Below are 15,519 nucleotides of genomic sequence, written 5' to 3'. Positions count from 1 at the left end.
TTGGTAGTCAATAAATGGCCATTTGTAGGAACATTCAATACCCCAGACTTCCTGGATAGCTCTGTAAAACCAAAGTGTCCTTGGGAACAGAACTGCAAGAGAATTCTGGGCAAGATTCAAATTCCGGGGAAGACGTGTCCAACAGCCTGGCCCTGGGCTCTGAGCCAGGCCGTCAGTGATGAGGAGAAAGTGGGGTTTCTGCTTACTGACTTCCCAGTGTGCATCCAACACAGACCTTTAATCCAAGGTAAATTCCATGAGGGAGGGGCCGTGTCTCTTTTCTTCATCACTGACCCTGCCCTTAGCACAGTTCCCAGCACATGGTAGGCATCTAAGAAATATGCATTAAAAAATGGCCAAATTGGGAAGCTCTAGGCAGAGGCCAAAGGGAAATGACTAAGCTACTTGCTTGAGTGGCCATCATTAGAGCATAATTTCCAAAAGCCATCCTAGAACGGGCAGGATGTTTAATCTCTGTCATGAAATGTAACCTTTGGGGGGAAGACAAGCTACCACAGTGTGACTTCTCAGAGTGTCCTGCAGCTTTGCGCGTGGCCGGGGCCTCTCTCTGATGTGGCTGAGGAGAGCCAGCAGGCAAAGGCATTCTGTATACTAAAGTGAACTCCATTCAGTCAACGATGTTTGTGATGACTAATGAGTCCAGGGTACGAGGAAACCAGGAGGTGGTGGCTTGCACTATAGAAAAAAATATCAATGTAGGGAACATTCCTTCAGAATCTTGATTGCAAAAGTTCAGCATTTGGCATTTTCGACAACTGCTGTTTGATTTTCCTTACGGTTGTGGTGGCACATTCTGGAAAGGCAGTAAGCTCTAATATATATTATGTGCACAATTTGGTGCGGGGTTAGGGGATATAAATTTTTTCCTAACTACATAACCAATTTATGTTATGGCTTTATGACAAATTTCCAAATACCACTTGATTTTGGGTTCAGGGTGGGTGGGAGAACGTGGTGATAGTTAAATGTCGAATGGGTCCCGTAATGTAACGTAACGTTATTCAGTGGTTACCTGTTGAACATCCGCTGGATGCCAGGTCTGTGTGTAAGTTATACTGTTCTGTTTAGATGTGGTACACCTCTGTCCATCTCTTCGCCTAATTCCTTATTATCATCCAGACATCCCCTTCGACATCACCTCTCCTAGACTCTCTCCCTCTGGTACCCAAGTCATCCAGGTGCCTCTAATGTGTGCCCTATAGAAGCTATACTTTCCCCTGTGGTTACTCAGTCTGTCTGTTTCTAGTCTATCCTGCCTCTCCCACTGGATGGGAAGCTATTTGAGGGTCTGAGCTCTGATTTTCACTAATACAGTCCCATTACCTAATTCAGTGTCTGAATGTAGTGAACTCTTGTTATGCATAGTTCGAATGGGTAAGGCCTTAAAAAATCTTAAATTATTTTTGGAGTACATTATGCAAAGATACAATGCTAGGTATTTGGAGAACCATCAAGCATAAATAGGTACTTGTTTGTCCTAAAGGAGTTTACAGTTAACCATTCATTTTCTGACAAGTGCTTTTTGAATACCTACTATGTTCCAAGCCACTATCTATTTAGAAGCAGAGATGGGTATCTTATTTTATTAAAAATATTTTTTAATTACTACTTGTACTTTATTTGTTGTGAATTCCCGGGTCAGAGAGCACACATAGTTGCAATCATTTGACCTTAACAGTTCTATAAAAATAATTAAGGAGATTTAGAAAAAAATTACATGAGTCGTGGACTGTTTCACATACGTTTATAATGAAAGTAAAGATGGGTATTTTAAAAGATAATTCATATTTAAGTGCTGTTTGACTTTCATACAAATGGCAGGTTCAAATAAGACAAAGGAGAATGAAGAGTGGCATCATGGGAAAACCACTTAGAGAGAGGTAACCTATTTGAGCTTATTTTATTTTGAAGTAAGCCCTTTCTTGCTTTTCTTTCCCCTTTTTTTCTTCGCATTCATTCATTCATCCATCTGGGATTTTTTTCAGTATCTGTTCTATCAGATATTCAGAATACAAAAATTAGTGGCACATCCCTCCCTAGGAAATACATACAGTTAAGGACTTTGTAAGGTTAGCCCTGCCTTTGAGCCAAACACTTTAGTACAGTGTATATTGTCAGTATTAAAACACATCTTCATTATTTGACATTCAGATAATGAACTAAAGGGTATAAATGGTGGTGAAAATATGTGTCTCTGTTTTGCTGTTGTTGGTAAATGCCAGTGTGTGAAGCTTTTTATGTGGGGTTGATAGACTTCTCTTAAATAATTAATATCAAAGAGAGCATACTTTTCCCCCTCCATTGTGGCTTTCCATGTTAATGTTAGATTATTCCTAGTTTGTGCATATTCTTCTGACTTTACCAGATTTATAAGTGCGAAACATGTAAATAAAATAAAACCCTATTCCTAAATTTGAGTGAAATATAATAGATTGCTTAAAAATAACATAAAATATTATCGTGGTACAAGGGCATCTTTGTAGATAGAGTTTTAATTTTTTTTATTTTTCTATCCAGCTAGGCTTTTTTTGCTAAGCCTGTTGGTCGGCTGGATGGCCGCTCCGTCAGGCCAGACAAGTTGCAAGGCCATCGGAAACATGTACGTGTTTCTGGTAATTGGATAGGTTTATAATCAACTTGAGTGTGAGGTCTAGAGGGACTCACATGAGTCTTCATTTGCAGATCAGAGAGAGAATTTAGGTGTCTCAACACACCCAGACATTAGGAGAGACCTGTTTTGTAATTGTTGTTGAAGGGATTTCCATGACCAAAAGAACATAACTGTGCTAAAAATGTAATGACTTTGATAAGACAACCCTTGCCTGGCCTCCTGGCAACATTATGTAAAACTGAAAAATGATGCTTCCTTCTCAGTACTAATCCTCAGCATCTGATGTCCTCCATCACAGCCTTATGGAGTTAGTTATATTTTCATTGCTCCTGTCCCACTTGTGTGACCAGCTTATAAACTTACTCACCACGGGTTAAAAAGATAAACCATTTCAGTATTGAAAGCCTCTATGTGTCAGGCAGTATTCCCAGCACTTTATGTTTTAATTCGTTGAAGCTTTACAAAACTCTGAGGCAGATATTTTGTAGTTGTCTTCACTATAGATGGGGAGCTGAGTTGCAGAGAAGTTCAGTAGCCGAGATCCCTGACCCGAGTAGGTGGCAGAGCTAGGATTCATGCCCATGGACTCGCAAGCCAGCTTCTGTATCCTTCATTCCTTCACTGCATGACCTTTCCAGCTATTTCATGCTTTACTGCTTGATGACTCATACATGGAAGGGGCTCCAAAAAAAAAAAAAAAAGAAAGAAAGAAATGATTGCTTTATCAAGTAGCTTTCCAAATGTTTTCATAATTTTCTCAAGTTTTGAGATATCCTTGTGGATAGGAGCTACGAGGCAGTTATTACCTGCATATTCTGTGGAGTCTGAATAAGGAACGGGGATTATTTCAGGTACAGGGTAAGCATTTTCAGCAGAAATCGCTCCTCCTTGTCACCCTGGAAAATGCATGGTGGCTAAATGTTGGTCAGGTTCAGCTATGGACACACGTCGGATTCCCTAATTTGAGAAGCATCTAGTATACGTTCCTGCATCAAAGTGAATCTCATTATTTTTGGAGGCAACGTCGTAGTTAAAACTTCAGAAATCTTTCTTTTCGTCTACTTAGTAAATAATATATCTTTGGCTTGTTTTAATGGAGCATATAACATATCACCATCCTAATATAAATATTGCTTTTGTGCTAAATTTTCTGTTCCACCCATCTTTCTTACCCCTTTCTCAAGTTCCCCATTCTGAGATATTTTAGAACATGATTTCTTCTTTTTTTTCTTTCTTTCTTTTTTTTTTTTTTTTTGGCTTTTTAGGGCCTCACTCATGGCATATGGAGGTTCCCAGGCTGGGGATAGAATCAGAGCTGTAGCGGCTGGCCTATACCACAGCCACAGCAATGCGGGATCCGAGCAGTGTCCGAAACCTACACCACAGCTCACGGAAACGCTGGATCCTTAACCCGCTGAGCGAGGCCAGGGATCGAACCCGAAACCTCATGGTTCCCAGTCGGATTCGTTTCCACTGCACCATGACGGGAACTCCGTAGAACAAGATTTCTACTAAAGCCGATCCCCTCATTCTGTGCTTACCTTTAATCAAGCTATGGCATTTTAAGTGGTTAAAAGTTCTGACCATGTTGAGGGTTCCCATGGTGGTGCAGTGGGTTAAGAACCTGACTGCAGCAGCTCTGGTCATTGCAGAGGTGCGGGTTCAAATCCCAGTCAGTGCAATTGATTAAAGGATATAGCGTTGTGGCTCAGATTCCGTCCCTAGCCCAGGAACTTCCTTATGCCATGAATATGGCCATTAAAAAAATAATAGATTTGACTATGTCTTTGCTTTCTATAACCAAAACCTTCTTCTGATATAGAAAACCAATGCCCTAAGTGCTAAATGTTCAAATAAAAAAACAATATTTACAACTCCTTCCTTGTACAGAAAAAGAAAACTTGTGAAAAGAGATCTATCATAGTTCCCAAGTAAAATTAGCAAATAATTTTGCTTGTAATTATTTCCTGTGGATCATCCTGTTAATCTGTAAACACCAGGGCACATTGTTAATTCCCCGAGGATATGAAAATCTAGCTAAAAGTTGAGGTAATTGGTATACACACACACACACACACACATTCATGTGCTTATCTGAGTCATGTATTTTGCATCTATTTATTTCACTACATCAATAAAGGCTGATAAAAAAGTGCTTATGCAAAGATAAAAATTACACTTTATACAGTAAGCTTAAAGTATAGTAGAATGGACTATACCACTTAAAAGAGTTACCTTGGTGGCTTAGGTAATTATTTCATGGGACAGGAAAAAATCAAACAGGATCTTAAGCCATACTAGGGTTTCTGTGAGGGAAAAAAAATGGGAAAAGTACTTTATATCAGAAATACCATAATGGGTAGAAAAATAGGGGAGAAAAGGAAGATCAGAGAGAGTAACTTTAATGCCACACAATAAGGTAGGCCATGGGAACTCAACATCAGAGCTAAAAGGGGTAGAAGAGAGAGGGGCAAACTGCAGAGGACATCCCTGTGTTAAGTGATCAGCTGATCCTTGGATCTTCTGATCTACTGGGAAAAACAAAAATTTCAGATGACCTCTCCAGTTTTGGAAATACTGTTACCTGATCAAAAGGTTTAAAACTTTTGTAGGTAATTGCTATGTTATGCAAACAAAACATATTGTCTGAACTAGTGCCTGAAGACCTCCAATGTGGAAACTGAGCTCAAAGGAGAGAAATGACATATAAATCTAAGTCTTCATTCGTAAAAGGTACAGCATGCCTTTCTCATGGGGATTAGATGTGATAAACAGGATTTTTCTGCCCTGCAGGATGAAGGCAAGTACTAGAGAAAATGTGCTGAGTCGAGGCAGAAACCTGAGTCTTGCCCCTCAAGCTGTGGTTCGTGGACCAGCAGCATCACCAACATCCAGACCTTATTAGAGATTCAGGGTCTCAGGCTACTTGAATGAGAATCTGCCTCTTACCAACATCACTGTGTGATGTGTATGCGTATTACAATTTGGGAAGCCCTTGATGTAGTATACTTAATGTTCTTTTTTTTCGTTTTTAAAAGTTTTATTGAAGTATAGTTGGTTTTCAATGTTGTGATGATTTCTGCTGTACAACAAAGTAGTTCAATTATACATATTCACATATCCATTCTTTTTCAGATGATTTTCCCATATAGATCATCACAGAATATTGAGTAGAGTTCCCTCTGCTCTACAGCAGGTCCTCGTTGGCCAATCATTCCATATACCAGTGTGCATATGCCATTCCCAAATGTTCCTATTTTGGAACGGCCCCAATAAGGCAAATCATACAGCCAAAGTCTGAGCAGACAGCAATATTTCTGAGAACTTTTAGTATTTCCAGTGGAGCAGGGAACCAGGAGTGTTTGCTCTTACTGAAACTTGAATGGAGCAGTTAATATGGTAATATTGACATATTTAGTAATGCTTTCACAATGTAAATTTCTTTACAAGAACTTGGTGAGCCAAATACAAGGCTCCACACAGGTAATGCATTTATTCGGTCATCAGTAAATTACCTTATACAGTCAGTAAATGTTACATCCTGGACAACTGATAAGATCTCTGGCTTTCACGTGTCTTTTTCAATATTGTGCTTAGCCTCAAGTATAAATTGAATAGGATGACCTTTTGATACTCTATGAAATTGACTGCATTTCCTAAGATTCTGCCGTCTCAATTACCATCCTTTTTTTTATATTAGGTCCACAGCCATTGCATTGGCCCCAGCACAACAATGTCTTCTCATAGCTTCTGATAATGCAGTCAACAGCAGGAGGGCATGTCGTCACTAATATGTGACAACACATGGGTGTGTGTTCCCAAACAGAACCTCACGTCAAGTACATGAACAATATGCAGTTTCCTAAACTCAAATCTGCTTACTAAGTGGATTGCAAAATGTGAGGGATTTTTGGTCCAGTGATGAAAATTGTGTTCTAGGGTACTAGCTGGATCTTGAATTTGTGAGATAGATAAGCCAATTAGTGGTTCCTCAGTTTATTAGCAACTTAATTGTCAGAATGTAATGGAAATTTCTAAGCTGCAGCAACTCATTAGAAGCAATGAAACATGTGACTTTTTTTTTTTTCCTAGAAGAATATTCAGTGAGCTGTGTTTTTTTATCCCCCCATAGAGATCTTGAAAATAAAATGAACAATTAAGTTGAAATTCGTACCTGTGAAAGAATAAGAGTTTTGAATTCTGCCACTGGAAAAATTCTGCTCTGGAAAAGTTAGTGACACTGAAGAAAGGCAGAACCTATGTTCAGATTTCCACTCAGTCACCACCGGTTTGTTCCGTAAACTTAGGCAAATTTCGTAACCTCCTTGAGCCTCAGTCCCTTTATCTGTAAAATGGTAAAATGGTAGCTATTTCAAAGGACTGTTATGCAGGTAAAAGGAAATAGCAGGCATAATATCCCTATCACAGAGCAAGAGCTCTAAGACTACTATTCTTTGTCACTAGATATTTTTCTTCACTTGCCCTTTATCTTGAAATAAGTTTGATTTTAGAGCAACTTTATTTTTTTTTCGAGATTAAATACGTCATCATTAAAAAGCATGCAGCCATTATATTATCTACTAGAAGGATAGCTGTATCTTGCTGTCAGGCTGGTACTTTACAGAAATGGACAGTTTCTGCCAAAACAAGAGTTGACTTTTTAGTTCCCTGGTAGATTGTGGTTTGATTTTATTTGGCCTCTGTGGTAATAACACTCTGATCACTGTCACAGAAGCTCAGAGAAAAATCTTGCTTCTCCTCCAATGTTTTATTATAGCTGTAGTTCCCAAAGAAGATCTTGGCAACATTTAAGAATAAAGAGCAATTGGAGAGTTGTGTGTGGTGATTAAAACTCTAATTCACATTTCAAAGACAGTAATTATTTTCTGAAGCCCATAGCCCAAATGAAGAGTATACTGTGAAAAGAGTATTTCACTGCCAACTAAAAGTATGAAAAAATTATGGATTATTTCATTCTTCTAATTTCCTTTTCTTTGATTTTCAGTTTTCTTTTTCTCCATATTTTCATTTTTTAGTCTCTTTTTCCTTCATGTGCTTAAATAATTATGTTAAATTCTATATGCATGGCTGCTGGGCAGCTGGGATGCTGGAAACTCCATGAGGACAGGAATGGTGTCTCTTAGAACCACTGCTATGTGCCTGAGACACTTGCCATTCAAAAAGTATTTTCTAAATCTACAAAAGAATGAAAAGAGGAGCGAAGGAATAACGTCACATACAACATGTCCAGGGACATCAAAAAGCTTAAATATGTATTGAGGACTTTTTTCCTTTTTTTAAAGCTATTATAAAAAATTAAAGTAATGCCTGATATTTACTGAAGACCTTTTAACTTTGTCTTATTTTTTAGATAAGATGAATCAGTTATTTCTTTCCCTTATCATCTCCAAACACAGTAACATTTTCTTTTCCTCTATCTGCTGTTTATATTTCCTATGACTCAATAGTACTTGATTTTTTTAACGATTCAATAACCTTCCCAGTTCAGCTATTCCAAATTGAAGGCACTATCCAGAAGGTTTTTATCAGTTGCTAAGCCCGATTTATTGTACAAGTAGAAAGGCTGTTTAATCGGGGGTGAGTATTTTGAAATGGCTTATCTTAGGTAATGGATTAAGTTCTGATTGCATAGGGTTTCTTAGGATATTCTCTTAAGCTTTGGTCTTTTATTGACAGGGCAACATTTTGAAATGGTTTCACAAAAGGGACATCATTAGAGAAATAGTAGGAAATACTTACATAGTGTTTTATGGCATCTTTTATGCCCTTCATCTCATTTAATCCTTATCTCAATGTTGTGAAGTAACTCTCTGTCTTTACAGTTGATGGCACTGAGGTCACAGGACCCAGGTGCCTTCCTTAAGGATACAGGCTGGTCTGTGACAGAATCAGAACTTGAACTCTATCCTTCTAAAGCCAAATCCCAAAGATTTTAACTCTTACTTTGGAAATTTTCACAGAGGACATGATATCAAGAGGAACAGAAGCATAATGAAGGACCTTGGGTTAATGTTTCAGGAATATTGAACTGCCAAATGCTCTTCCAGGGACAAATTGAGCAGCAACTGATGCTGTAATGACACAGAACTCCTTTGCTGTCGATTGCTGGAGCCGTGTGTTTTCATATCGTACCCAGAGGTGAAAGGGTTTATGCCAGGGCCACCCTTAGCTCATAGCATCAGGTCTTTCACCCCTGAGCAGATTACAGCTGGCTGACATCATCCCAACAAACAAACCCGAAAAGTTAGTCCACAACCACTAATGTCAATTGAGGCAACAAGAGTGGTCCGAGTGGTTTTTCAGCCCCTTTCATGGCTTTGCTACGGAGTCTTCCAACACAATAACCTTTTATTTTCCTATATGTCTTCTGTTTGTATTCACTAGCACTAGTGGTACTTTTTTTTTTTTAATGGTATTTTTTGTTCTGGTTCAGCGAATTCTGTCATTGTACTTATATAGAGTGCTATAGTCTGTTATTGTGAGGTGTTGTAAGGAAGAACTAAATTTAAGTATTCAGCTATGAAAGTATAGTACACATTCAGTAAATATTGTTTGAATAATTTTGACATGTGTGTACCTTTAGCACTACATTTTTATGTATTGCTTCTTAACTCTTCCTCAGAACACATAAGTATTCTGCAGTTTTTGCTTTCAATAACCTTCCAGGATAGCCATTTTACAGTTGAGAAAATTAAGGCTGTATTTTAAGCCAGAACCACAAAGCTGAGTAGACGCAGACTGAATTGGATTAATTATTTAATCACATATAAGCTTTTTTTCTCGTGTCCCTTTTATCATGTTCCTATACATGATTTATACTTATATATATATATATATATATATATATTTTTTTTTTTTTTTTTTTTAACAGCTACGCCCAAGACACATGGAAGTTCCCAGTATAAGGGTCAAATCAGAGCTGCAGCTGCAGGTCTATGCCACAGCCACAGCAGCGCTGGATCTGAGCCACATTTGTAACCTATGCCACAGCTTGCCTCAACGCCATATCCTTGACCCACTGCGCAAGGCCAGGGATCAAACCGATATTCACATGGACACTGTATCGGGTTCTTAATCCGCTGAGCCACAATGGGAACTCCAGCATTTTTATTTCATAAATACAGAAATGGTCATTATAGGAAGATTAGAAAAGAGACAAATTGAATTAAAGTCCTCTGAAATCTTACGTCCTTATAAATTTTTGGTATTTTTTTTCTTTCAGAAGTTTCCCAGTGTACATGCATAGATCAGGGGCTGAACGAGTGCTATTTGCTAACTTTCTTTATTGACTTGATAGTATTTAGTGGGTCCATATCTATATTATCATTTTCATGGCTGTATTGTGACATTGTGTGGGTTCTTCTGGATGTGTTTTTACTTCAAACCCAAACTTGCATAGCCTGCCCAGTCTCTTGTCAGAGCCCACTCTAATGTGATCTGTGATGATTTTATTTATTTATTTATTTTTAGGGCTGCACCCACGACATGTGGGTGCAGGGGTCAGTTGAGCTGAAGCTGCTGGCCTATACCACAGCCACAGCAATGCCAGATCAGGGCCTCATCTGAGACCTACACCACAGCTCATGACAACGCCAGACCTTTAACCCACTGAGCAGGGCCGGGAATCGAGCCCACATCCTCTTGGATACTAGTCAGGTTCATTATTGAAGAGCCACAGTGGGAACTCCTGTGATGACTTTTTTAAAAGAAAGGAGTCCAATATGATGGCAATGGTCATAGCAATAAGACCTCAGTCTAGTGGTCATCCTGGCCATATGCCAAAGAGATCTACCTATTTGATGGGCTTAGGAGTACCGACAAAGGGTCCAGCAGATACGGGACTGGAGAAAGATACTGACAAGAGCTAACTCAGAAGTTCAAAGGTTAAAGCTTTCAGCCTCTAGTCTGAGTGGGAAATTGAAGTGAGCACTGGGACTCAGGTAAAGAAAGAAAGACCCCCTAGTGAAGGGACCAGACTTGATGTGCACAGGATGAAGACGAAGCATCCACATTCTGTGGAACAAGCGAGGGTTCAGGGCAACTCGGTGTGAAACATTGGCCTCCCTAATGGAAAAGCCCATGAGATATGCATCATCACAAATATTTTCACCTTCCCTCCAAAGCTCTGCCATTCAGCCGTGGGACTGACCCTCAGTCTTGGATCCCATTAGAGTCCTGCCAGGGGAGCTTTTCAAAACATACTAACTCCCATCTCCAAAGATGCTGATTTAATTGCTCTGGGGAGAGGGAACAAGCATATTATTATTATTTTTTTAATGCTTGTGTGATTCTATTATATAGCCAAAGTTGAGACTCATGGATTTACAGGCATCTTTTACTTTGTGCAAAAGACAGGTAGCAGGAAACTTTTCTTTGAGTCAAGATTTTGTTGTAAGAATTATATTTTCAACAGTTTTAGAGATATATTTCTACGTTACCCCAGTATGAAATCTTTTCTAAGAAAAATAGTCGTGACCTGTCTCGTAAATAAATCTGATTTTTAAAAATATTTGGGTTACCTTTAATAAAAGAGGAATTCTTGCTGCTTTATCCACTCATTTATTCCTCACAGTAGTTTATTTCATTTATACTCCTTTATTTTGTTCATTGGCTGTCTCCCCTTGCTAGCATAAACTCTGTGAGGGCAGGGAAATTGAATTATTTTGTTCATATCCCCAGTGTCTAGAAGGCCTGGCACATAGTAGACACTCAATAAATATTTGTTAACATTTTTTGATACTGAGTTTGACATACATATCATGATTCCTAGTCCCAGGAACCTTATGATCTACTGAAAAGCAAGGCATGGAATTTATAGCCCAGTGTTTCTAGAGAAGACTGAACTGCAAACTTTCTATTTACAGTATTTTAAACAATGTTGAGGCCTAAAGAATAAAATGGCAAGTGTATATATGAGTAAGAGCCTTTGCCATTATTTCCTTTAATTCTTTTGGGAAGTGGTATAGGTATACTAAAAAAAATAAATAAATAAGGAAACCAGAGGCCCTGAACAAATACAGATTTACATTAGTTATAACTGACCTTGAGAAAGCTTATTTAACCCTTTAAGGGTCAGTCTTCTCATCTCATCTCCAAAATCATGCAGTTGAATGAGTTGACTCTTTTCAGCTCTTACTGTTTGGTATTTCTGTGTTTTTTTTGTTTGTTTGTTTTTGTTTTTTTTTTTTAAGGGCTGCACCTGTGGCATATGGAAGCTCCCAGGCTAGGGGGTAAATTGGAGCTGCAACTGCTGGCCTATGCCACAGCCACAGTAATGCCAGATCTGAAACTACCAGATCCAGAACATACACCACAGCTCACAGCAACGCCAGATCCTTAATCCATTGAGCAGGACCAGGGATGGAACCCGCATCCGCATGAATACCAGTCAAGTTCCTTACCACTGAATCACAATGGGAACTCTCTTTTCGTTATTTCTGTTACTATGTTCTCTCATTATGTGAGACTTTCATTAAATGACTTGTTTCCTCCTTTCTTCATTCTGTAACTTTTCAATTTGTAACCAGCTTGGTTTGTATTTCTCTTGTCATTTCCCGTGTTGTTAAATGCACATCCATTTAAAAAAAAAATCCAGAGTTCCCATCGTGACTCAGTGGTTAATGAATCTGACTAGGAACCATGAGGTTGTGGGTTAGATCCCTGGCCTCACTCGGTGGGTTAAGGATCCAGCATTGCCGTGAGCTGTGGTGTAGGTCGCAGACGTGGCTTGGATCCAGCACTGCTGTGGCTTTGGTATAGGCCAGCAACTATGGCTCTGATTAGACCCCTAACCTGGGAACCTCTATGTGCTATGGGTGTGGCCCAGAAAAGACCAAAAAAAAAAAAAATTTAAAAAAAATCCAGTTATCAAGGTCGCTTTTGAAAATGTTACTGTTGGTGTTAAAAGCCACTTTGTCTAACCACATGTCCTAGGCTACACTGCTTGCTACTTGCATGTTTACCATGAATGCATAGAAATCACAGACAATCATAAATGATTCTGGATCTAGAAGGAATTCACTATAAAGTATTTAAAGATTTTTTAGGAGGATAGCACTCAATCTGGCATTAAAAGAAGCTATCTCTAAATCCTAGGAGATTGCACATTTACTCAGATGCTTTGGAAAGCCAAGCCCATGTGGAATACTTAGTACAAAGTCATTGAACAGATGAACTTCTCAGATTGTATTTGTTCAGCAAGTATGCATTGACAACCTACTACTCCGTGCAGCACCCTTTAATGGAAAATGAAAGTTATTCAAAGGATCTAAGGACCCATCCCAGGCTCTAAACCGCTCCTATCCTCTTGGGGGTGGGCCAGGAGCGGCACAGAGCATTATCAGGAAGTGCACTTTGATTTCCTTCACCCTAGATGGCCCCAGGGAGGACAGCCTTGCTCCTGATTAGCTTCTAACCACCTTGAGACAATTTTCTCTCCTTTTAATGCTATTGCCAGAATATTGCAGTAATCAGATCATTTGACATCGCCTGCATCTTGGCGTCCCCAACCTTAATATACCATCTAGACCCAGGTGCCAGGCATCCGCAGCTGCAGTGTTTGCACATACATCTCGTGGTGCTAAGTCTTTAGGCACAAAATAGCATTGGCTTCTGTCGTGGCCTTCTAAGCACTTCTTTGCGGCAGAAAATGTACTATCTTTAGAAATTATTAGTTGTAAGGGGAAATTATTACAAATGTTTCTTACAGAGTCAGTCTAAAAAACATTGCTTGTGCCCAGGGTTAATATCATCTGCTAATTTGCAATAAAACTTTATGAGTCATTTGGAGTTGGCCTCCTTTTTGAAGTCCTAGTGCTGCTGTTCTGATTGATCGATGCTCATGTGGAATGTTTGTTAAATATTTTCTATATTACCTCCTTCTTCCCTCTACCAATATGTAAACCATGAACAAATTAATGTCTTACTCATTGCAAGTTTTCACCCCAGGACCTTTGCACTTGCTCTGTTCTTTGCCTAGAATATTTCTTTCTCAGCTTTTATGGCTTGCCACTTCAAATGCTCTCTCCCTCTCTCTCTCTCTCTCTCTCTCTCTCTCTCTCTATATATATATATATATATATATATATATATATATATGCTTTTATGTGCTTTTGATCATTAAAAAAGTCTTAAGTCTAGAAATGTTTAAGAACTGCATGGAAGTATATAGAAGAAAAATCCTCAAGAATCATTCGGTTTCCGGTCTGTGTAATCAAATAGATTACAAAACGAAAATGAACTTTATGATAATGATGATAGTCTGAAAATGCTGAAGAAAGAGGAGAGTGATTGGCAATAAAAATAGCAAAATGCCATAGGGCTAATCAAAAAGAAATTCAGGGAGTAGATAACCAATAAGCTATAATCAACAAGGAAGCATGGGCTGTAAAGCATTTAGGCGCATTAATGTAAGATCTTGGAAATAAGAATTCACACAGAATACATTAAAATATGTTATTGATAACTGTTAAACACTGCTAGAATTGCATGTGTTAGAGGTAATAAATCTAGCATACATGGGATTGTAAATTCTAACTTGTCTTACATGCTTCTCAACAGGCATGAAATAGCAACTTACCCAAACTTGCATGATTGTCAGAATCACTTGGGGATGCTTATCAAAACTGCAGTCTTGAAGTTCCGGTTGTGGCTCAGAAGTAACCAACCTGACTAGTGTCCATGAGGATTCAGGTTCAATCCCTGGCCTCACTCAGCAGGTTAAGAATCCCGCATTACGGTGGTTGTGACACAGGCTGACAGCTACAGCTCCGATTTAACCTGGAGCCTGGGAACTTCCATACGTGTGGCCCTAAAAAGACCAAAAAAAAAAAGAAAAAAAGAAAACTGCAGAATCTTGGACTGTTCCTCTAGGGAAATTGTTCTCAACTGGCAGCAGTTGTGCCTCCCGGCAAATATTTGGCAATATCTGGAGGTGATTTTGGTTGTCATAATTGGAGAGCTGCTACTGGCATGGAACGGGCAACGGTCAGGGAAATTGTGAAACACCCTGCAAGGTAGAGGATAGCGCCCTCCCCCCCACCCCACCCCCCCGCGCGCAAAGGATTATCTGATCCACGATGTCATTAGTGCCAAACCTGAGAAGCCCTAATTTAGTTATTTTGATTTGGCGGTATGTGATGGGACGGAAAATCTGTATTTTCATCCAGGGACCCAGGTTATTCTTATAAATGCTTGAAGGGACTAATATGAGCTGGATTTCTGGCAAAACCTTTCATTAGAGAAGGACTGCTTGTAGGAGGCTTTGCAGTAAGGATCAGATATGTGAAAATATGAAGAGGAAAGGGAAGATCATTTAAACAGATGAGCAAATCACATTCGGAAGCACTAAAGATAAATAGTAATACAGGGCCAGCAATAAATAGTAAGAGGAAAACTCTGAGCAATGACCTTTTTCTACAAAGAAGTCCAACTCTGCTTCATGAGATGTTACTATATTTCTCCACCCTGGTTCTTACCTGCTGATAATGTCTTTCCAACTCACTTCGTTTGTATCCTCAGATGTGAAAGGTGAATATAGATTAGATGAGCCCCTGCCCACTTTCATTTTTGTTCCAACAAGTTCTTCTGTAAAATTTCAACATATAAAGAAAGGGAGTGAGAACAAGTCGTTATCAGATATATCTGGTTTGATATCCAGCTCTCTTCTCATTAGCCACATGAGTTTGGGGCTAATAACAGGGTTAATGGTGGTTTGTATAAAATGATGTATGCATAAAGAAATTAACTCAGCACAGGGCTTGTGGGAAGAATTCAGTACAGGTCAGCTGCTGTTTACTATTTTGGAAGTCAAAATAACATCGATAGGTCATAATACTTTTGTCACTACTTAAATGAACATAAAAGCG

General features: G+C 39.0%; 1 protein-coding gene and 1 long non-coding RNA gene across 17 annotated transcripts in view; one reads left to right on the top strand and one right to left on the bottom strand.

Moving 5' to 3' along the window:
- PPARGC1A (PPARG coactivator 1 alpha) overlaps nucleotides 1-15,519 on the top strand; it is a 686,355-nt gene that overhangs the window by 615,031 nt on the left and 55,805 nt on the right.
- On the bottom strand, nucleotides 1,751-14,571 carry LOC110261971 (uncharacterized). Of its 2 annotated transcripts, none has more exons than XR_014812242.1 (5): nucleotides 14,232-14,571; nucleotides 6,807-6,977; nucleotides 4,868-4,938; nucleotides 3,439-3,528; nucleotides 1,751-3,313 (listed from the first exon to the last, which is right to left on the bottom strand). It is a non-coding gene; the product is annotated as an uncharacterized LOC110261971 (long non-coding RNA). The 2 variants fall into 2 exon arrangements; XR_014812243.1 differs by having other exon boundaries at nucleotides 3,439-3,618; nucleotides 14,232-14,541.

This window comes from Sus scrofa, chromosome 8, assembly GCF_054392235.1.
Source record: "Sus scrofa isolate SSC_HxYL_T2T_F1_AM1 chromosome 8, Sscrofa_HxYL_maternal_Yorkshire_Landrace_v2.0, whole genome shotgun sequence".
In the NCBI taxonomy this organism is placed as follows: domain Eukaryota; kingdom Metazoa; phylum Chordata; class Mammalia; order Artiodactyla; family Suidae; genus Sus; species Sus scrofa.
This window is presented reverse-complemented; position numbering and strand designations above follow the sequence as displayed.